The following is a 21,309-nucleotide window of genomic DNA, read 5'->3' on the forward strand; positions in this document are numbered from 1 at the left end:
CGCCCCTGGAGAAATGAGGACTGAATTCAGGCTTTCTGAGATGTGAGCCCAGAGGCTGAACTGGAACCAGACCCCTCTCAGCCAAAGGGCTCTACTCGCCCAGTGCCACGGCTCCTTCAGTTTCTGCTCCTCAACAGAGCCAGCTGTGGTGTGTTTCTGTTCAGGAGGGGGATTTGGGCTCATTCTGGAGCGTGTCCCTCAGGCCTGCAGTGACCAGGCTGCAGGTGGCAGAGATGGGCACAGAACACAGCCGAGCTCGGTGCCACAAGTGCCCGCTGGGGTCCCAGGGCCACGGGAACCAGGGCGGGGGACAGAACCCAGCCCGAGGCAGAGCCTGCCACAGGCACCGGGAGCTCCCCTCCTCACAGGGGTGGGATGGAGCCCATCCCTCCGGGGGCTCTCAGGGCTGCCGTGCCCGACCGCTGCCGGCTCTGTGCCCGGAGCACGCGGTGCTGCGCTGGGGGAAAGGGGACACTGCACACACACCCGTTCCCAGCACACAAGGTCCTACCTCACCCCTTGGTGTGCCGTCCCCTGCACCAAGCCGTGGTTTTGCCAGGATGCTCTGTCAGGAGAATGACACATTCACGGCCACGCTCTTCCCTCTGCTGTCCGCCCTGCAGCTCCTGTCGGCAGGGTCACGGCTCAGCCAGGCCACTCCATCCTGCTCCATCTCAGCGCTGCTGCTGCTTTGAAGGACACACATCTATCAGGCTCTTTCAGTAGAGTTTTAACAAATGACTGGATGGATCTCATGTACAGACAGAAAGAGTGAAAAAGTTCTGCCTCTACAAGCCATGAGAAGTTAAAGGGAGAATATAAAATAACTGGGGAATTCTGTTAACTGAATTGGACATTCTCCTGTCAGTGCCACAGCTCAGAGCGATCAGTTCTGAGGAGCTGCTTGCCTGCACTGACAGGGATGAGCCGTTTGGACAAGGTGAAAAGCCCGGAGGATCCCAGCGCCGGGCTCAAAGGGATGTGTCGGGCCCATTGTCTGCTGTGATTAATGAAGCCTTTGCACAGCGAGATAATGCCATGTTTGCCGTGCCGGGGACGCTGCTGCACAGCACAAACATCACAGCTACGAGGAATATTCCATATGATAACAACAGCAACGAGCCCAGCTATGTGTGACTGGATTCCGCCCAAAAACGCCTCCGATGATATTTGTTTATTTCCTAATTGTCGGCCACTTTGCTGCACTCGCCGTCAGGTTCAACAAGTGCTCCAGGCTCCAAGGGCTTGAAACAAAGGGAGGCACTTGGGCGAGCCGTGTGGTTCCCGGGGCCAGGAGCCGGGATCTGGCGGCTCTTGGGACAGACACACGGACAAACACGGGCTCCCTGGGGGATCCCCGGCCTCCTCACACCCCGGCACTCAGACGCTGCCCACCGCTCCTGCGTCTCAGCAGGAACAGCCGTGGGCAGCAGCGCTCCTGGGAAATAAAATCCAGCAGAGCAGCCACGCAGGAGGAGAGCGAGCGCGGAGCCCCGAGCTCGTGCCGCGGGGTCCCCAAGGCTGGCAGGGCTCTGCTGCTGCCTCTGTGCCAGTGTCTCTCCTGCCTGAGGCCCGCAGCTGAGTGCCCGCAGCCAGCAGTGCTGGGGAAGCTGCCTTGCCTTTGAGGAAGCCTCAAAGGAGCTCTCACCTGGGGCAGTTCCTGCGCCCTGCCTCTCCCAGTCCTGCAGTGCTATGAAACCCAGGTTGGGTGGACGCGGTGTTTTGCACTTCCCACCCCAGAGCACCGTGCTGGTTTCCTGTGACTGACTAGGCGTTTTCCCCTGTTCTGTGCGGAGGATTGTTCTGGTGGGGAATGAAAGGATCCACACACATAAACTGTTCATTTGTTTGTAAAAAGCAGGAGAACAAGCACAGGACTATTGGATTAATTAAGCTGTGTCTGCTCAGAGCTCAGCACCCCTGGGCCCTGCGCTCCATTCAGAACATGACAAACAGAAATAGGAACCTGAGGCTGAAGCTGACAAGAAGGCTTGAGCGGAGATGGAAAAATCCTCCAGCAGTGCAATTTTGACAGCGCTCAAAAATGCGTTTTTAATGTACCTGTGAGGCAGCGCGGGGTGGACACACGGGTGGGCAGAGGCTGGGGCTCACTTCCAGCCCTCGGGTCCTGAACGCTTTGCCCGTTTGCAGACACACAAACCATAGCAGCCTCTCCCCGTGTCCTGTTCTCATCAGGACCTGATCCGAGAGAGGCGCCTGACCCCGAGCATTCTCCTCCTGCCGCTCCCCGCAGCGTCCCCGCTGGTTCAGCACAGCCGCCTCCCGCTGTCACCGGGCCGGGGCAAACCCTGCCGCAGCCCGGGCTCTCGCTCCCTCCACACTCGCACTCTTTCTTTTGCAGGAGCGCGTTTGTTCTCTGTGCCCGAAGCGCCGGGGCCGCGCTGCCCGCCCGGCTGGCGAGGGAAGGCGGAAAGGGGAGAAGCGGCGTCCCGGTACCCGCAGCTCCGGGCGGAACCCCGGCACCCCACGGGCGGATGGAATCCGGGGAGCAGCTGCGGGGCCGCCGCTCGCCTTGGGCTGCCGCACCCGGAGCGTTCGGTCCCTGCAGCGGAGCGAGCCCGGACCCCCGCCCGGGGACCCCTGCCCAGGTAGGTGCCGCTGGCTTCTCCCCCGCCTCCCGCTCACCGCCTTCCGTCCCCTTGGATTTTCCCCCGTCGCTTCTCTCGAACCATTGAATTCCGGCGATTTTACCATCGGGCAGCGCCTCGGAGAGCGGGGGCCGCCGCTCCATCCGCTACCCGGGGATCCAGAGCGAAACCTCCCCGGTCTGGCTGCGCTTCCAGCGGCTCCGGGCAAACGGGACCGACCGCAGGCGGCGGTGACCGCAGGCAGTGACCGCAGACAGTGACCGCAGGCGGCGGTGACCGCAGGCAGTGACCGCAGACAGTGACCGCAGGCAGTGACCGCAGGCGGCGGTGACCGCAGGCAGTGACCGCAGACAGCGGTGACCACAAGCAGTGACCGCAGGCGGCGGTGACCGCACGCAGTGACCGCAAGCAGTGACCGCACGCAGTGACCACAAGCAGTGACCGCACGCAGTGACCACAAGCAGTGACCACAAGCAGTGACCGCACGCAGTGACCGCGGTCGCACCGGACCCGACAGGCTGTGCTGGGCTGCCGCGATGCAGAAGGCTCCGCTCGGAACCCGCTGCCCTCCGGGGCCCGGAAGGGGCCGGGCTCCTCTCCCCGTCCCCCCGAGGTTCCTTACCTGGGCTCCGGGCTCGGCTCCCCCGCCGGCGTTGCCGCTCCGGCCGAGGCACGGACGGACAGCGGCCACAGGGAATTTCAGGTCTTCCCGAAGCCCTGCCGCCCTTCCCGAGGGGGGTCAGTGGCGGGGATGCCTCCCCCCGGCCCCGGCATCCCCCCGGTCCTCCCCCCGTATCGATTCCAGTCCGGCGCTGGCAGCGTTTAGGCCGGGATTGGGGGATAATGGGAATATCATCTGGAGACAATTACCTTTGGAGCGCGCTCGCTTCTCCTCCCAGACACTGTTATTTGAGCAATAGGATCATTTGATTTCATATCGCACTAAATAACCCCCGGCCGCCGCAAATTGCCGCCTTCTCAACAGCCACCCCTTGGAATAAATTGCACAGCGACTCCTTGGGCTCCGACTTCTTCTTCTTCTTTTTTTTTTTTTTTTTTTTCCCCTTCTTTCCCCCCTCCTTCTTCTCTGCAGAACGATATTTCGGGAGAAGCAGGGACGGAGGCCCGATGCTGGTGAATAAACTGTGTCCAGCAAAGCTCCAGCTCCCTTAATAAACCAAGCAGCCAAACCCTACCCGCACCGCTTTTCCTCGTGTTTTTCTCTCCCCCTCCCTCGTCTTCTTTTTTTTTTTTTTTTTTTTTTTTGTCCTTTCTTTCCTTCTTTCCTTCTTTTCTTTTTTCCTTTTTTTTTTTCTTCTCCCCGTTAAGGCAGCTTTCCCCCCGCCGGGTCACACCAACACCAAGGCTCGATGTGTCTTTAAGGCTCTGTCAGTGCTCGCCTGATAATCTGGTCATCGCCGGCCTCATTAGATCCGTATTAATGTCAGCCACGGATTGCTAATTAGATTTGCGGGATAAATGAAATTACCCGAGTGGGCTGCGTGGGAGGGGGAGTGCAGTCTCCCAGCACTTCCTGGGATTTACAGGGGGAAAGATAAAAAAGGAAAAATAAAAAGGAAAGACATAATTTTATTTTCCGTTCTTTTCTCCCTTCTTTCCCCTCCTGCCCCCTGAGCTCCATCCCCTCCCCGGGCTCCCCTCTGACAGCCGCTAACCGAGGAATTGCCCGAAGTTCTCCCCGGGGGTTCTGCACCCATCGGTGCCGCACCGGGCGCTCCGTGCCCAGGGACCCCGCTCGTGTTGGGTTCATGGATCCCAGGGAGCGGCGCTGGGGTGAACAGCACTGCCCTGCTGGGGTCTCACAGGGGTCGAGGGAGAGACTGACGGCATTATTCATCCTGTTTATTTATCCTTATTAGAAAATGGGATGAAAGAGCAGGGCCCGGCGCCTGCCTTTAAGCGCCGGCTGAGCGGCGCGCACACAGCCCCAATTAAACACTGCCCGCACGAGGCCTTTCTCCATATGAGAAACCCAGCTCCGTTTAACGAGGACCAATTAAATCCTGCTTCATTTTACCTGGCATCTCACAATAGATGTGACAACAAATTCCCCTTTCTTCTGCCCTGGTAATTACTGCAGAATCAGGAAGCCCTCCCCGACAACCCACCTGAACCCAGCGGGGCCCGGGGCCCCCTCCTGCCCCCAGCCCCAGCAAAACCCAGCCGGGATCAGCCCAGACCTCCAGCCCTCTTCCCCTGCAAGCCACCACCGTGGCTTGGGGTAGGTGGGGCAGAGTGGGGCCCCTCCTGGGGAAGCATGTGGAGCTATTCCAGCCCGGCTCTGGCCTCCATTCCCAGGCCTCCCCTGAGCACCCCACAATGTTAAAAACCGCACCCCGTCTCCCAGGGGACAACGCTGCAACCGGGACATTCAATTAAATAATCCTGGCTCTTTGCTGCTCCCACAGATAAATGGCTTTTTTTTCCTCCCACAAATATTTCCTTTCCCAAGTTCCCTTTCAAAAAGGGGAAAAAAAAAAAACCTAAATAAAACCCCAACAACAAAACAACAAAGAAACAAAACCCCAAACTGGAGAACAACAGGGAAAAAAAGGAGAGGGGGGGAAAGAAAAGAAAGAAACTGTTCTCCTTTCTTTTCCCTATGTGCAGGGTAATTGATAGGCTCTATCAGAGGTCAGGATTTGCATAAGAATTAAGAGCAGTAAATTAATTTAATATTCCATGCACATCTCCAATTATTCCTGCAGACCTTTGTCTCCGCGGCTGGCAGAGAGAAGGTTCAGCTGCTCTTCAACCAAACAACATCTGTGCAGTTAATAATTTGATAAACAGCTCATACAAATAGTTTCTGAATTATCTGCCAACCCAATGACTATTCAGTTTGGAAACAGTCGGCGAGGGCCGCGCCGGCAGCTCCGGAGCCCCAGCCCAGGGATTCAGCAGCGCGGGCAGAGATTCGCCTTGCATCCCCCTAAAACATCAGCAGCCCTCTGCGACAAAACCCCCTGAAGAACGATATGTGAGATAAGCAATTAGCAGTAATTGATAAGAGCCCGCCCTGCCCGCTGTGTGCCCACCACCCGGGGAGGCTGGCACGATCCGGGGGCTCCGGTCCCCAGCTCCGGGCTCCAGGTGGATCCCATGGTGTGAGGTCCCGGGAGCCGCTCTCAGCGGGTGCAGCGCTCACAGCCCTTGGGCTGCTGCCCTCCCTACGTGAGCCCCTGGAAAGGGCTGCGTTCTCCTGGCTGCCTCCTCGCCCCGCTCTCCGAGGAGGAACGGCTGCCCCGCTAAATCCAAATTTCAGGCCAGGAAGGACATCCAGATTTTCTCCCAGGGGAACCCGATCCTACAATAAAATAGAGGGGGCTCCTTCACTCTTCCCTGCACGGATGCAGAGGTCCAGCTCCGGGCTGGCCAAGCACCAGCAGTTTCCTTCGCCCCCACGGGCTGTACGCATGGGAAGAACGGTGCTTGGCTGCTCCTGCCCTGGAGCAGGGCACTGGTGGAGTCCCCGTCCCTGGAGGTGGCGGGTGTGGCACCTGGGGACACACTGTAGCGGTGGCCTGGGCAGCGCTGGAGGAACGCTTGGACTCCGTGATCTTGGAGGGCTTTTCCAACCTTAACAATTCCACGATTCCATGTCTGCACGGGCCGTGGTTCCTGCAGCACTCGCAGGCCTGACCTTAAGTTAGAGTGGCAAAGAGCTCCCCTGGCGATGTCACTGCTCCTCACTCCCATCAGGCATTAAGCATCACTCCAAAATTAATAAAAAGTTGATTTTTAAAAGATTATGAAGTTCTCCAAGCTGAAGGAAAGGTTAATGCACTTCTCCACAGTCATACAACTTTCATGTCTGCCGTCATAAGGAGCTGATTTTTTTCTCCCTTTCTGAAGGAGAATTTACACCGTGAACAGAAACCCAGAAACAAGGGACGCAAACAGAAGCAAAGGGACGGGATGCCAAATTTGGGTGGATGTCTTGGGCTTGATAAAACCACTGCAGGCTTATCACAGTGAAAACAAGGCCAGACACCGCTCTGGGGACTCGGGACAGGCCAGACCTGGTACCTCCCCTGGGGGAAGGAGATCCCCGTGCCCAGGTGGAGATCCCACTTTTGGGATTTGGAGCTGCCAGGCCCCATTCCCGCCGTGCCAGCCTGTGCTGCTACCTGGCTGCAGCGCCGGCTCCGAGCTCACCGTGGGGAATCAGCCCTCTGAATATTCAACACAGGCAGCTCCGGGGCTGCCCAGAGCCAGGGATTTGCTAGGAAATGGAGACTTTCCCCCCTCCTTTCAGAAATTCAGGTCAATGCATTGTGCTGTCTCTGGATCCTGAGGCTGCTCTGATCTGAGAGCGGATTTTGCCTCAGCTCTAATTAAACAAACACATTCCAGTTTTTATTTTGGAAGCTAATTGTGCTGTTTAAAGGAATTCAAATCCCCCTTTCTCCAGTCCCCCCAATTCCCAGCGCTTCGTGTTGTAAGGAAGGAATTGGACCCTGTCCTGGGATGAATGTCAGCTGTTTTCTGTCACCCAGCACAGGCATTCCTCCCTCCCGACACATTCCTGTGATTCAGCAGCCCAGGGCCTGGCACGGTGGGTTTTGGGATTAGGAAGGTGCAACGCTGGCTCCGGAGAGCAGGACGCTGGAGATGCGGCGTTTTTGGGGTTGTGGGTTCACCCTCGGAGCTCTTTAGCCCTTCTGGTCCCTGGATTTAACCCCAGCGAGGGGATTTCAGCACTGGCACTTGCCAAGGGGCGCTGGCGACTCGATTGACGTTTGCAGAGCTGCGGGCAGAGAGCGCCGTGTGTGAACATTTTATCGAGTTCCAGCTAGGCCACGGACATCCCGGCACCAGCACATCAGCCACATCATCCACGGCTGCACGGAGCTTCCTTCGGCATCTCAGCCACCCCACCACCACCAAAGGCTGAGGAGGAAAAGCCAAAGGCCCAGCCCGTGCAGAGGGGTGCCCGGAAAGCGCGATCCCAGCGCCGCTTTTTGGCACAGAAGATCTCTCTTTACGGACTCGCTCGCCAAGTTGCTGCTCCACTCTTTTCTTTATGGAGCCGCAGAAGTGTCTGTAATGAGAGATTAAAATAGTAGTCGTGCCCCGTGATTTATTTTTGAAGTTCTCGCGTCTCCGTGCGTGTAAATAGCCGGGGCTGCGGGCGGGGATGAATAACGCCGTGCGATATATTACCCAGGGAGGACGCAAAGCGCCGGAAAGACGGAGAAGGGGGAAATGCGTTTGCTGGGTGGTAAGTTATGGGGCCTTTGGAGGCAGGGCAGGGGGAGGCTGAGCAGGGGGGGGTTGGTTCCTGCCTTCCCCCCGCAGATAAATCAGCGGCCTGGCGGTGCCGGGATAAAATATTCCGGGTCCCTGCGGCGGGGCGGCACGCGGCGTTGGGAGCGCGGGCCACGCACGCTGACTGCAAATGGGGTGGGCCATCAGACGCCGCCATAAAACACCCCCTCGCCTCCCCCAGCTGATTATCAACCTCATGCATAGCAAATGACGGAGCGGCAGCGCTGGCGGCGCCTCCGCCGCTGCCGCCGAGGGAAAAAAAAAAAAAAATAAAATATTTACAGACTGACAGGCTAATGGACACTTTGCCAAAGAGCCGTTCGAAAGAAGTAGTAAATGGGCCCGTGCTGATGCAGGGCAGCGGGCCCGGTCAGGGATCAGGACACACGGCACCGGATCGGATAACATCTAATTGGCAGGTCACATCCAAATGAGTGTAGTCATGCATCATCCGGAAGGCTTTTTGCTGGTTATAAAGACACTTGTAAACAATTCAGCCGCTGAACATGGCAATAATATGTTGATCCGGCATGTAATGAGGTGTTCCTGGAATCAATAAACTAGTCATGAAGAGCAGGGAGCAAGGTCAGCGCCTGCCTTTTTGATGACCTTTGCTGGCTGGTAAGGACATCATATACTCTGAAGAGGACTTTTCTCATATTGCAGAAGGCGCCGAGTGTCAGAACTTCCATTCGCAGCAAGCAAATGAACAGCCGGGCTCTGCATGCTAATGAAGTCCAGGCTATTTTCCACCTTTTCATCTGCACATTATGCTCTTGACTTTGGAGAAGGTGGGAATTAGGTTGGACCCTCGTGTCAGACTGCCTGATGGCTCGGCTCCGGAAAACTGGTAATTGAAGCTGATGACTGATGCGGAGGAGGCCTGAATTTGGAAATAAACAGTTTCAAGCACTGCATGTCATTTCTAGAGAGACTGCTGAGTGAATGGAAATGAGCTCCGTTTCGCCGATCTAATGCAGTTTCTCAGCAGGAAAAACACCGTCTTTGAGACAACAACGCCAATCAGCGAGATTTAAATGTCCTGGCCATAATGTAAGGAATAGCACCTGCCTCAGCAAACAGCACTTAGGGAAATGCTGCCCCGTGCCGGGGCCTGCGGCTCGTCTCCAGCCCCAGCGCCGGGCCAGAGCGGCCAGGATGCTCCGAGGCCAGCGGCGGGGAGGCCATGGCACACACCACGCTGGCCAGTCGCCACGGAAAAGCCACTGGTGACACCGAGGAGGGGAGCAGCCCTGAGCACAGTGCTCTCTGTGCTGCTGAACTGCTCCTCCTCCAGAAATCCTGCTGGCCTCAGCCCCACTGCTCCTCCTCCAGAAATCCTGCTGGCCTCAGCCCCACTGCTGCTCTCAGAGAAATCCTGCTGGCCTCAGCCCCACTGCTCCTCCTCCAGAAATCCTGCTGGCCTCAGCCCCACTGCTGCTCTCAGAGAAATCCTGCTGGCCTCAGCCCCACTGCTGCTCTCAGAGAAATCCTGCTGGCCTCAGCCCCACTGCTGCTCTCAGAGAAATCCTGCTGGCCTCAGCCCCACTGCTGCTCTCAGAGAAATCCTGCTGGCCTCAGCCCCACTGCTGCTCTCAGAGAAATCATGCTGGCCTCAGCCCCACTGCTGCTCTCAGAGAAATCCTGCTGGCCTCAGCCCCACTGCTGCTCTCCTCATCCTCGCGCCAGCCCAGCCACCAGCCCCACAGAGATGAAAAAATGGGGCTCCTAGACGAGGCACCCAAAAGCCAGTCTGTTCAGCCTCGGCTCTGAACATCCCAGCAGCTGGGAAACAACATGGCAAATGTTGTAAACCCTCCCCGGGTCCTGCCTGGGGGTGTGGGATGGGGCACAGCCACCATGTGCTGGAGCAGAGGGAGCCTCACTGAGGCTCCCAGGGCTTGGAGGCGTTTTCCTTCAGACACAAATCCCAGACTGGAAAGATCTTAAAGTCCATCTCATCCCACCCCCTGGCAGGGGCAGGGACACCTCCTACTACCCCAGGTTTCTCCAGTCCCTGTCCAAGATGGCCTGGAATGGTCCCAGGGATCCAGGGGTAGCCACAGCTTCCCCATGTGTCCCCTCCACGGGTCCCCCACAGGCACAGCGGGGCCAGGACTCGCCTGCCCCGTGTTTCCCCAGCAGCCACGCACCCACGGGTCCCTGCTGGAGCTACCAGGTGCAGGCAGAGGCTCCCCAGAGCCCCTCGTGCCCCCCAGGAGAGCCCTCTGGGGTCAGCATCCCCACGGGCGGCCACATCCCGCGCCCCGCTGCCGAAAGCTGCCGGCTGTCCCCCGGAGGTGGCTGCATCAGGAGCGGGTGTGTTTGTGTAATAGTTTGCAACCCTTCAACATGAAAGGATGGAGACGGATGCGAGTTATTATTATGAAAATGAACCGAGCAACAGACAAAAATATTCAGGAGATGTAATCTGCGTCCCTACAATGCGCTCGCGGAGAAGAGCACTTGGCAGACAGGAGAGTCGCCGTCAGATACATTGCCTTTTGTTAAATTGCTTTTGCTCTGACAATGCCTTTTAAAACCACATGCAATCTTAATTTAAAATACCCAATACCTCAAGGTATAGTGGCCCAGTGCAAGTCTCCTGCTTGGGATTTGTCCAAAACGATTCCCTCAGCTTAATACCGCTTTTCCTCATTTTAATCACACAACAAATGTGGGAGCCCGAATTCGCTTGTAAGAATCCGTGGACCTGATCCAAACGTCACTAAAATTCAATGGGGCACGGATTGATTCCCCTGCCTGCCACCTCACTTTTGTTTTGATTTCTGTTGCCCACATCCCTGGAAGGTTCGCCCCGAGGAAGGCCCTCACCCTGAGGGGCAGCTTTGGCACGCACCATGGGCCAAAAGCAAAACTCAGCTTTTTCATCCTTTTAGAAAATGGCTAACGGTGAGGAAATGCCGAATGCGGCAGGGCAAGACACTCTTGTGTTTTTTATTTTCAGAGACAGAGTGGTGGGAAATCCCCCCCAGACAAACCAAGCAGCGCTGCAGGGGCTCCCTGCTCCTGGCCTGGCAGGGCGAGCGTGGCTCCAGCTGCTCCCTGGCACAAGGAGAGAGGTGCCAGCTCTGCAGCGCTCCGCTCAGCGCTCGCTACAACACCCCACCGCCCCTCAGAGGCCCCTGGGTGCCAGATTTGCCCTCTGCCCCCGGGAGAGCCTCAAAGCGCGTGGTGGCATCCTGAGGCCATCTGTGAGGAAGGGCAGGTGTGTGTCCGGGCACGGGGCTGGCTCCAGTCTCAGCCCATCCTTCGGGGCTCCTCTGGCCTCCCACCTCCACAGATAACCTCCTTCCCTATGCTAATGCCCTCGGAACATTATGCAGACTGTTTATATTTCTGTACAGCCAGAACAGGCTGCTGACACAAATCAGCCATTAGCCATTCACACTGAGGAGTCTCCGCTAATTGTGCAGAATGTAATTAGTGATTATGTAATATCTAAGCTCTTGCAACTGTCATTAATGTCCACTATTCACCAGAGATAGTTCTTACTGAATTAGGGAATGATTACTGCATGCTAAATCTACTTAATCCTAAATATGCTAATTAACACCGCCTGCACTTTAGACAGTGGTTAAAAGCACTAGTCACCTCAAAAAAAGGCTCTGATACACCAGAACCCAAATTGCTTGCTTGGATTTTCCCTCAAAAGGTAAATTTGTTTAATCAAATGCTGTAGTAAACTGTTGGGCACAGCCCTTGATTAGTGCAGCCCAAGGAGGGGCCTTCTGGAATGATCTCACGAGGTGAGATCTCACCACAGGGCAGCGATGCTCCTGCAGCACCCTGGCTCTCCTGCAGCATCCTGGCTCTCCTGCAGCATCCTGAGGCTCCTGCAGCATCCTGAGGCTCCTGCAGCACCCTGGCTCTCTTGCAGCACCCTGGCTCTCCTGCAGCACCCTGGCTCTCCTGCAGCACCCTGGCTCTCCTGCAGCACCCTGGCTCTCCTGCAGCATCCTGAGGCTCCTGCAGCATCCTGAGGCTCCTGCAGCACCCTGGCTCTCCTGCAGCACCCTGGCTCTCCTGCAGCATCCTGCTCCAGGCACAGCCTTGCCCCCAGGCCTGCCAGTGCTCCCCAACAGGCCGGACGTGAGCAGAGCCCCACATAAAACAGCTTTCCAAAGACTTTCCCTCCAGGATTAACCACCCTGCTCCTCAGGTCGTAAACAACAATATTCCTGCAGCCTGGTACAGGAGCTTCCCTCAATAAATTCTGCCTTAAATCCTAATTTGAAGATCGACTGTGTAATTTTAAGATTGATTGTGTGGAAGAGGCTTCAAATATTAAATGCTAAAGGAATGGGATAAATAGAGCAATTGTACAGGTTTGAAAGGTCCCTTTCCGAGGCCTGGGGTGCTTAATGTATTCTGGGTTTCCGGGGAAAAGAAAGATATGGCTGTCATGAACCCCAGGATAACAGCAGCCTGTGATTTATGAAGATTCCTCCTGCTTATATATTTTAGATAAATAATGCCCCTGCGTGTGTCCCTGTGCTCATTCATAACCAAAAGCTGCGCGGAGAGTTTGTGCAGGAGCCTTTGGAATCAGCTCAGAGGGCCGGGATAACTCACGGATCAGACACCGAACAAGTCCCGGCGAGACAAGGCCAGGAGTGCCCAGGCACCCCCAGAGCCAGAGGCGAGCTCCTCACCGGGACAAACACGGCCCAGGGACCTGGGCTGGCCCACCACCGCAATCACCGCCACGGAAATGAAAGAATTAGCCACACAATGAACCCCTAATTGCCTGGCAACAGCATTTAGGCCCCATTAGGTAGATTTGTAACTGCTTCCAGAGAAATAAACTCCTGTGTCATTAGATAACAAGGGAAGAAATAGGTTATTTCCTTTCTGAAAGGTATGAAAGCTTCCAATTGCCTGATGTACGCGCTCGGTAGATTATTTTCTGTCATCTCAGTTAATTGAATTTTACCCATTGCTCTTAGAATTCCTCCCTTTCGTGTAAGGTTAGAAAGTTCAGAGGAGTCGTATTTTTGAACCGGGTCCATTTATCGCAGGAGCCAACTCCAGCTGCGCAAAGCGCGCCAGGAAAAGGGAGCATTGGCCAACTGCGCGGGGATGGCTGCAGCATCCGGGTGAGCTGGCGTCGGATGGTGGAAAAACGTCACCTTCCAGGCATCCTCCAGCTGGGACACTGCAGGGAGCCGCCGGCAGGGAGCCGCTGCCAGCTCCGCGCTCGCCGCGCCGTGCCCGCGCCTCCTCCCCTGGAAAGCCAAAGTGGGGCCCAGAGTGCAGCTGATTCCTCAGGCTGCCCGGGAAGCCTTGCCAGGGCTCCAGCGGGGCCGGCGGCCACGTGCACCAGCCAGCCATGGCAGGAGGGTTCACTGCAGCCCCGCAGCGTGGTGGCCCTGTCACCCCGTGTCACTGTCCCGGCCATGGCCAGAGATGCCCAGCCCTCACTCTCAAGCGGCCCCCTCGTTTCTGCCGTTCCACAGCAAACCTAGGCAGACATCCTTGATTCCTGAGTAAATCCAGGAATTCCTCTCATCACTGCTCAGGCTGCTGCTCTTACACTTCACCGCCTCCCCCTGATCGCTCCCGGGAGGCAGCGGTGCCCTCCCAGCCCCAGCGGTGCTGCCCAGGGCAGCTGAAAGCCGCAGCTGAACTCTGCTGGGGAGCTCTGCTGTGATGCTGTGGGACGTTTGCTTTACAGAACAGCACCTCCCAGAACGAAAGGGCTGGCTTGGCCACAGAAATATTACCGAAACCATCATCTGGTGACTCCAGAGCCGCTTGATTTTAAACCCTCCTGAAAAGCCAGCTCCATTTTCTGCTTTGGTGGAGACCAATTCCCCGCGCTGGCCTAGGAGAATAGATCAGCCCCAGCAGCGGGGCGTTGTTATCCAGCTCCCAACTATTATGACACAGTTTCTATCAGAGCAGTTTTCTTCTCAGCCAGTCGAGTGGAATGATCCCTGAAAGCCGCGGTTTGCAGCAGGGACACGCTCGGCGCTGTCAGAAATCCGTGGCTGCCCACACGCAGGCCAGCGGCCGGAAAACAAGGACATGGAAAAGGGCCTGCAAAGGCAGCAGGGCTTCGAGGCGCTGGGCAGGGGGGAAGCAGCAGAAAACCCAAGGATGGGAGGAAGAAAAATAAGTATGGAGAGATGAGTAAGGTGGAGCTCCTTCCCGAAGTCTCGGAGGCGCCGCGTGTGCCGGGCGCGCCTCCCCTCCCCTCGCCTGCCAGCCCAGCCCTGCTCCTGTGCCCGGGCACCACCCGGCACCTCCTCAGCACCACAGGGCCATCTCAGACCGCGGGGCTGGAGGGGTCAGGCACCGCTCCTCTTCCCCAGGCCTGGGGGATTCAGGCTTGGGAGACCTGCTTTGGAGAGCCGGCTGCCAACCCGGCCTCCTCTTCGCTGCTTTACGGAGCCACTGACGAGGACAGCAGAGGCCCCACAGCACCTCCAGACTCACGTGCAGGGCTGTCACCCCACGGCTGCATCGGGGGCCGTTCCCCCCACTTGGAGAGAACGGGACTGGGCTTCGGCTGGGCTGGGGCTGCTGGTCCCCAAAAGCCATCCCCGGCGGGCTGGAGAGGCCGCACGGACACTGGGGAGGAAGGGAAGAGCAGGGCTGGGCTTTTCCACGCTGCCTTTTTGTTTTACTTGGTTTTAATTGCACCCCAGAGCCCCTTGTGTTAAACATCCCTAATAACGGAGGGCCAGGCAGTGGGAGGGTGGGCGGTGGTGGCCGGGGCACGGAGCCCCTCGGCCAGCAGAGCGGTGTGCGGGGATAGCCCTGTAATCTACAGAAATCTGGGAATTATGATGGATATTACATAAATCAACCCCTCCGTGTCAATAAGGGAAAAAACATTTTTAAAAGAAAAGCAGCTGATAATTAACCCTGAGAGCACGGGTTTAACCCAGATCACCTTGGGGAAGCGCCCGGACAAAGGCAGGCATTCATCCCCGGCCTTTCTCATTTAAATAACCCGGCCTTCATTGGCTCCTGAGGGATTGCTCGGGAATTGCTAAACCGGAGGTTTGCTCGGGTTTGATGTGTAGTCGCATTGATTTCCCCCTCCCTCATCTTAATAAAAGGCATTTTATGGAGCCCCGGAGCGGGGCAGGGCGAGGCATCCCGCGGCTCCCGCTGGTCCAGCAGCGGGTGTTTGCCAGCCCGCAGGAGCTCTGCCGGCACCTCCAAGCTCCCGGAGCAGGAGGATGGCTCTGAGCGGCACCACCGGCCCGTCGCTCATTAGGAATAACCTCATTATTACCTAGCTCTGCCCAGAGCAGCCGGGGCTGCCCCTGCATCCCTGGCAGTGTCCAGGGCCAGGCTGGGCACTGGGGCTTGGAGCAGCCAGGGATAGTGGAACTTGCCCCTGCCCGTGGAATGAGATGAGCATTAAGTTCCTTCTAAGCCAGATCTTCCTGGGATTCTCTGCATTGCTTTTGAGTCTGCCTTTTGCCTTTTCCAGGAGCCCAGAGGATCATTTAGGTTGGAAAAGCCCTCCAAGACCATCAAGTCCAACCGTTCCGCCAGCACTGCCAAGGCCACCGCTAGTCCATGTCCCCAGGTGTCCCATCCCGACATCTGTCAAATCCCTCCAGGAATGGTGACACCCCCACTGCCCTGGGCCTGGGCAGCCCTTCTGGACAAGAAATGTTCCCCAATGTGCGATCTACATCTCCCCCGCTGTAACTTTTGAGGCCGTTAGTCCCACGCCATCTCCTCAGACAGAAGTGTGGCCAGTTTTGCTCTCCAGCACCCAGCAAACCTGCCAGCCCCTGACGCTGGTCAGATCAGCCTCCAGGCTGGTTCCTGGCACCCCACCCTAACTTGCTCCTTGCTTTTTCCCTGCATCCGTAATCATTCACAGGGCAGCACCTCAAAACCCGCTCTCAGACCCGGTGTTTCCTCTCCGCAAGCCCTCTGCGTGTGCTGCAACCGGGATAAAGCAGCGACGGCTCAGGGGAGAAAGCTGCAGGCTGGGAGCCGAGGGTGAGCTCTTTATCCCCGTGGCTGCTGCTGCAAAGGCCGGCAGGGCTGCTCCTGCCCGCACACAGCTCCGCGGTGGGGCCGGAGCCCGGCTGCAGCCCCCGGGGATGGCAGCCCCACGCACACAGCCCTGGCAGGGAGGACACGCAGCCTGCCCGCTCGCAGAGGGCTGCCGCCGCTGATGGACACATCCTTATTCGTAAGTATTTAATGTTTCTTAGGAAGCACTTCTAAAAGAAATTGGTATGTAATGACAGCACTCACTGGAAAACAGGCCGATTATAAAATGCACTAACTTATCTGGTATTCATTTGAAAAGTAAATGGATGCAAGTAAAGGTGAGAGTTCACTACCAATTCAAATATTTTGCTCTAACAGGCTCTAGCACTCCTACTTTAATTCAAGCAGAAGCACAAGTATGAATAATCAAACTGGATGATGCTCATCAAAACCTTTGTGCCTTGCACCATTTCAAATGGTCATTGAAGCTTAATGGCAAAAAATTTACATTATTCCTTTAATTTGTATTCTGTTCCTTCCTTCTGAGTGATGTGATTGTGATTTTCTGTTGCCGGCTGTATTATTTTGATGCAAATGTTATGTGCTGCTACAGTCCAATTTCCTGCTTCGCCCTCCCCTTTTCTTCCCCCAGGAAAGGAACGACAGCTAAAATAGTTCAGAATTGGGGAGGGATTCTGAAATAGTTCCTTAACTACCGCTCCTAATTAAAGCAAACAATGCAGGGTCTTGAAGCACCCTGAAAAGCTGAAAATTAATTGTTAGCTGAAGGGGGAGGGAAGTGGCTTTGCTCCCCGGCCCTTCAAAAAAAAAAAAAAAAAAAAATTAAAAAAAATAAAAGGAGAGAGAGAGAGAGAAAAAAAGGGAGGGATCCCAATTCTGCCTACAAAAGAATTAGAAAAGAAAATTTGTAATTCAGTTAAAAACTCCTTTTGCTGGCACATAATCACCTAGGGATGAATGCTTTATTGAGAGGCATGGGGCTGCAAACCAAAGCCTTGCAAACAGGAGGCCCCCGGGGTGCTCCCGGCACGTAATATATGCACCGACTAATTTATTGCGCTGTGACTAATTTCCATTCCTTGTGCTCGGAGTTGCCTGGCTAATTACAGGGATGTTTTCTTAACTTGGGTAATTGCGCTGCCCGCGCGCGCGCCCCACGCCGGCTTTGATGCGCCCCCACGGGGCGGCTGCGCGGGGCGCCGCCCTAATTAGATTGGCTGCCTTAATTAGGGGAGATGGATGTGGGGGTGCTGGCACCCAGCTCCCCACCACGCGGGCACCAGCCTGGCAGGGCAGCGGGGAGGCGCCCAGGCCCAAGCCGGGCTCTCCAGGGTGGCCAGCACGTACCCAGAAGCAAAGGCCATCCCTCGGTGGCGGTGCCGCCACCCATCCCGTTCCCAGCGGAGGGGCTGGAGCCGAGCCCCCGGCAGGAGCAGCCCTTCGGACACCAGCGAGGGGCCAGCCCCGTGTGCCACCGCCGCTTCCACGCCTGCTCAGCCCATTGCCGGCTCTCTCCGCGGCGGTCACTCGCGCGGGCACGGCTGTTATTAGACAGATAATCACTTCCTTCAAATAATTTCAGCACTCAGCTCTAATAAAAAAGATTTCTTCGCAAGGGCCCTCGGTGAAAGGGGCTCGGCGGCGCTCCCTGCGTGGCGTGGGTCAATTGGGTTCTGCTCCGGCCTCTCTCCAGGCCGACAATCGCCTTTCACCCGCTGAAGAGCGGCCCGGGACGCCCAGCCAGGGCCGGCCTCCAGCGCTCGCCTTAATAAAAGCTCGACATCTGAACTTCTGCTGCTTTACCCCTGGCCCAGGGAAGACTCGGTCGAGATGCCAGAAAATGAATGTGGTATCAATACAAACCCGTCCCCTGGCAGGGAAGGCCGAGGGAAGGTGGCTCGCACCTCAGTGCCAGGGGCTCCCGCAGGAGCTGGCGATGGAACCGCGTGGGAAGCGTGGCCAGGCCTCTCCGCAGGACTGGGCCACGGGAGCGCCACCCTCACCCACGGGATCCTGGCAGGGAGACACCAGGGAGAGGCCATCCCAGACTCCCCAGGCTGTGCCCAACCTGTGGAATTCCAGCAGTGGAATGCTGCTTCTCCAAGGTGACTTAAACCCTCATCCAGCTGGAGATGCTTTCCTCCGTGCATTTGGGACCTCCGGCAGCTTGAGGAAATGTAGCCATTTTCCTTTTATGTTCAAATAAACAAACCAAGCCTTTCAGCTCCTGTTCAAAGGTGGGGTGTGACCTGGTTCCACACACAGAGGCAGCCGAGAGAAGGAGAAATTCAGTGTCTCTACCACAAAGTGAAGCGGCACGGACACCCGCGCAGGGATGGATCCAGCACAGGAGAGTCTCTCCACGGCTGCCCAGCCAGGCCCCAGGCCCCTTCCCCACACACCAGCAGGCCGGAGGTTTGGAAGCTCGGTTTGTTTGCAAAGCCGGCCTCTCCCGGGTGGATTTTGGGGCGAGGAGCCTGTGGCTTGCCCGCACATGGTGCGCGCTGGGCTCTCGCAGCCCACCGGGCACCACGGGCACGTGGGAGGCGCTCACGGCTCTGAAGCGTCTTCTCAGGCTCACGCTTGCTATGGAAAAGGAAATAAAAAGAGTCTCCCCCCTCCAGCTGCCTTCAGCATCTCCTCTCTAATAACTTGGCATATTCACTTAATACAGGCCGGCTCCTTCCAAGTCGTTAGCGGCGGCGGGAGACACAGCCGGAACGCTGACCTGGTTTGCTTGCCAAGACAGAGCAAAGAGAAACCTTCACATAATCATTTCCAAACATTAAAATGGCTCCATTGTCATTATAGCTGAGAGATTGAATTCGCCTCATCAAAGCGGCGTATGACAGGTGACTCAATAGGCTGGTGCCAAGCGCGGAGGCAGGAGATTAGCAGGGCACTGATATCATTATTTCCGCCTATCACAGATTCGGCAGGGAGGCAATTGTAATTTCTGGGCTTATTAGTCTGCATTCGCAGGAAAAAACCTGGTGATAAACCTCAGTGTGACAGCCAGGCATTTGTGCAGCAAGTGCTGTCACAGTGACACTTGGAAAATGCCAATGTGGATACGTTCTCCTAATCCCCCCTAATGGAGGTTAAAGCCTGGCACAAAGGCACTCTTATCGCTGATCGGGACACTAATAACATTTGCATTTTTAAGTTAAATATAGTAAGTAAAGAGTAAGTCTCCTCCTCGCGGCTTCGGCAATTAACTCGGAGGGACGGAAGCTGAGCGGAGATTGCAGCCGGCCGGGCTCTCTCCCAGCGCGGGTCGGCATTCCCGGAGCTCCCAGCTCCCTGTCCCGGGAGGGCACCTGGCAGAGCAGGAATTCTGGCTCCCGGGGGCTGAGTGGGGCTGCTGGCCCAGGGCTGCCTGGCCCGCAGCAGGGACATCCTCCTCGCACGCTTTCAGGAGCGCTCTTGCTTGGGAGGGACAGAACTTTTAGGGGTTGTTTCCTCCTGCCCCACGGTGCCGGCAGGGCTTGGGGCTCCTGTGGGAATTTCCCCCCGGACAGGAGCCCAGCACGTGTGCCACGGACACACACGCACGCTCTCCGCAGGAATTTCTTAAGGAAAAGAATAATTACAGGTGGTAAACTGTTACTTTTCCACATTTAAATAAGAGACCAATTAAGAAGACTATGTAATTCAATTCTGGAGTGAGTGCCACTGAATTCAATTTGTTTCAGGTCAATGAATATAATGTGAAGTTATTAACAAAAAGGTCAGGGACTGCATATAAAATATACACACATGACACAGGCAGAGTAATTAGTACACATTTCACATGTTCTGCTGCTCAGACATATGGTGTAGAAAACCTGAGCAGGATTAGATGGTAATAAATGTTCCCCTCTCCCTCCCACCAGCTCCCTGTTTAAATGGGGTTTACAGCTGTTCCCCCGGTGTTCCCGGGATCTGCCAGAGGCTGAGCACCCACAGCCCACACGGCAGTGCTGGGGTGGGGCCCTCGGCCAGGGAAAAGCTCCCGGGAAAGCTGTGAGGGGTCCCCACAGAGCAGCTGAAGCCACCAGCCAGCAGGTGCTGGGGCAGGGACAGGTTTTGGGGCCCACGCTCCGCTCGTCCCTGGGCCCTGCCAGCAGAGCCACACCTTTGCGGGGCCCTCAGCAAGAATTACTCTGTTTCTCCACGCCTGCTTGCTACAAGTGCACGCTCGATGTGAAGTCATTGCATTAATGATAGCAAAGCATTCATATCATATGGTTAAACACTGCTTGAATTTGAAAACGTCTACAGTGCACACACAAAATCCAAAAAAAAAACCCAAAAAAACCCAGCAAAACAAAAGGAGAATAATAAAGCCCCATATGCCTCTTTGACCCTAAGTTTGAGTACTGGACACCTGGATTCTCTTGCAGGTAAAGATGCACTTTCATCAGGGAGGAATACGAGGACTTGGGGAAAACTCCTCTGAAAGTTGCAGGAAGAGAGGTACAAGAACTCTGCCTGGCACCAGAGGTGCTCTGCTGTCCTGTCAAAGCTGCTCGGGATCCTCTGCTGGTAAACCCAGATGGGTTTGTGTGCTCCAGCATTTTGTGGAGCTTAAACATCTTGTGTTCAGAATGAGATCTGCAACCCGCCTGCCAAGTCATGCTTTACCTCCAGCGTGGCCTGAGAAAATGGGAAGTGGTAAGGAAGTGGTAAGGAAATTAAGTCGTTTGTGTATATTGACTCATAATTGCCATTTACCACTGAACCTGGGAGCAGAATCCTCAACTGGAGATATTTCACTCATCATTCCTGTCTGGGTTTTGTACAGCTGGCTGCAGAAAGCAGCAGGACGAGCAGGAGGTGGAGAGCTCCAGGAGTGGCGGGGATGGCCCTGGGCCCCTACACGTTTAGTATTTGTCTGCAAAGAGGAAGCAGACACTGGGCTCGGGGTGAATTGCACCCGAGATGGGGATGCTAATTAATGCTCCAGGGGTTCCAGTCAGGATCCCATCGCCAGGGCAATCAGCAGGGCTTGCTCCCAGGAGACCCGGGTTAGTGCTCATGGATAGCCTGTCCTTAGAGCAGGGAAAGGGGCTCCTGAGGCTGCAGCTCGGCCTGTCCCTCACCCTGCTCCCCTGGGGGACACGCCATGGGATCGCACCGGGATCCAGGGCTGCACAGCGATCCCAGGCCCAGCAGCAGCTGGCAGATCCCAGGCCCAGCACCACCTCCCCGGGCTGTAGGGACAGGGTCTGCTCAGTGCTGCTGGAGACGGTGGATTTCTCCCCACTTCCCAAAATCCAGCATCCCATACTCATCCACGAGAAGAGAAGCGGACAGAGGAAGGGCAGCTCAGCAGGTTGCTGAATATACCACGTCAAGAGGCAAAAAGAAAAGGCAAACAAACAAGAGAAATCTATTTTGTTGTTAATTGAGA

At 56.2% G+C, this 21,309-nt stretch overlaps 1 protein-coding gene and 1 long non-coding RNA gene across 3 annotated transcripts in view; one reads left to right on the top strand and one right to left on the bottom strand.

Annotated features, from left to right (window-relative positions):
* The window catches only part of KIZ (kizuna centrosomal protein), a 62,094-nt gene that overhangs the window by 33,883 nt on the left and 6,902 nt on the right, over positions 1–21,309 (bottom strand). The window contains exon 4 of the mRNA XM_086879345.1: positions 512–689. The gene's annotated coding sequence lies outside the window, so the exon portion shown is untranslated. The remainder of the gene's footprint in view (positions 1–511; positions 690–21,309) is intronic.
* Positions 148–18,535, top strand: LOC147655191 (uncharacterized). 2 transcript variants are annotated; one of them, XR_015283914.1, is made up of 3 exons: positions 148–2,865; positions 2,947–7,854; positions 11,689–18,535. It is a non-coding gene; the product is annotated as an uncharacterized LOC147655191 (long non-coding RNA). The 2 variants fall into 2 exon arrangements; XR_015283913.1 differs by lacking the exon at positions 148–2,865 and having other exon boundaries at positions 7,770–7,854; positions 12,390–18,535.

This window comes from Cyanistes caeruleus, chromosome 2 (genome assembly GCF_971803275.1).
Source record: "Cyanistes caeruleus chromosome 2, bCyaCae1.hap1.1, whole genome shotgun sequence".
Taxonomy (NCBI): Eukaryota; Metazoa; Chordata; class Aves; order Passeriformes; family Paridae; genus Cyanistes; species Cyanistes caeruleus.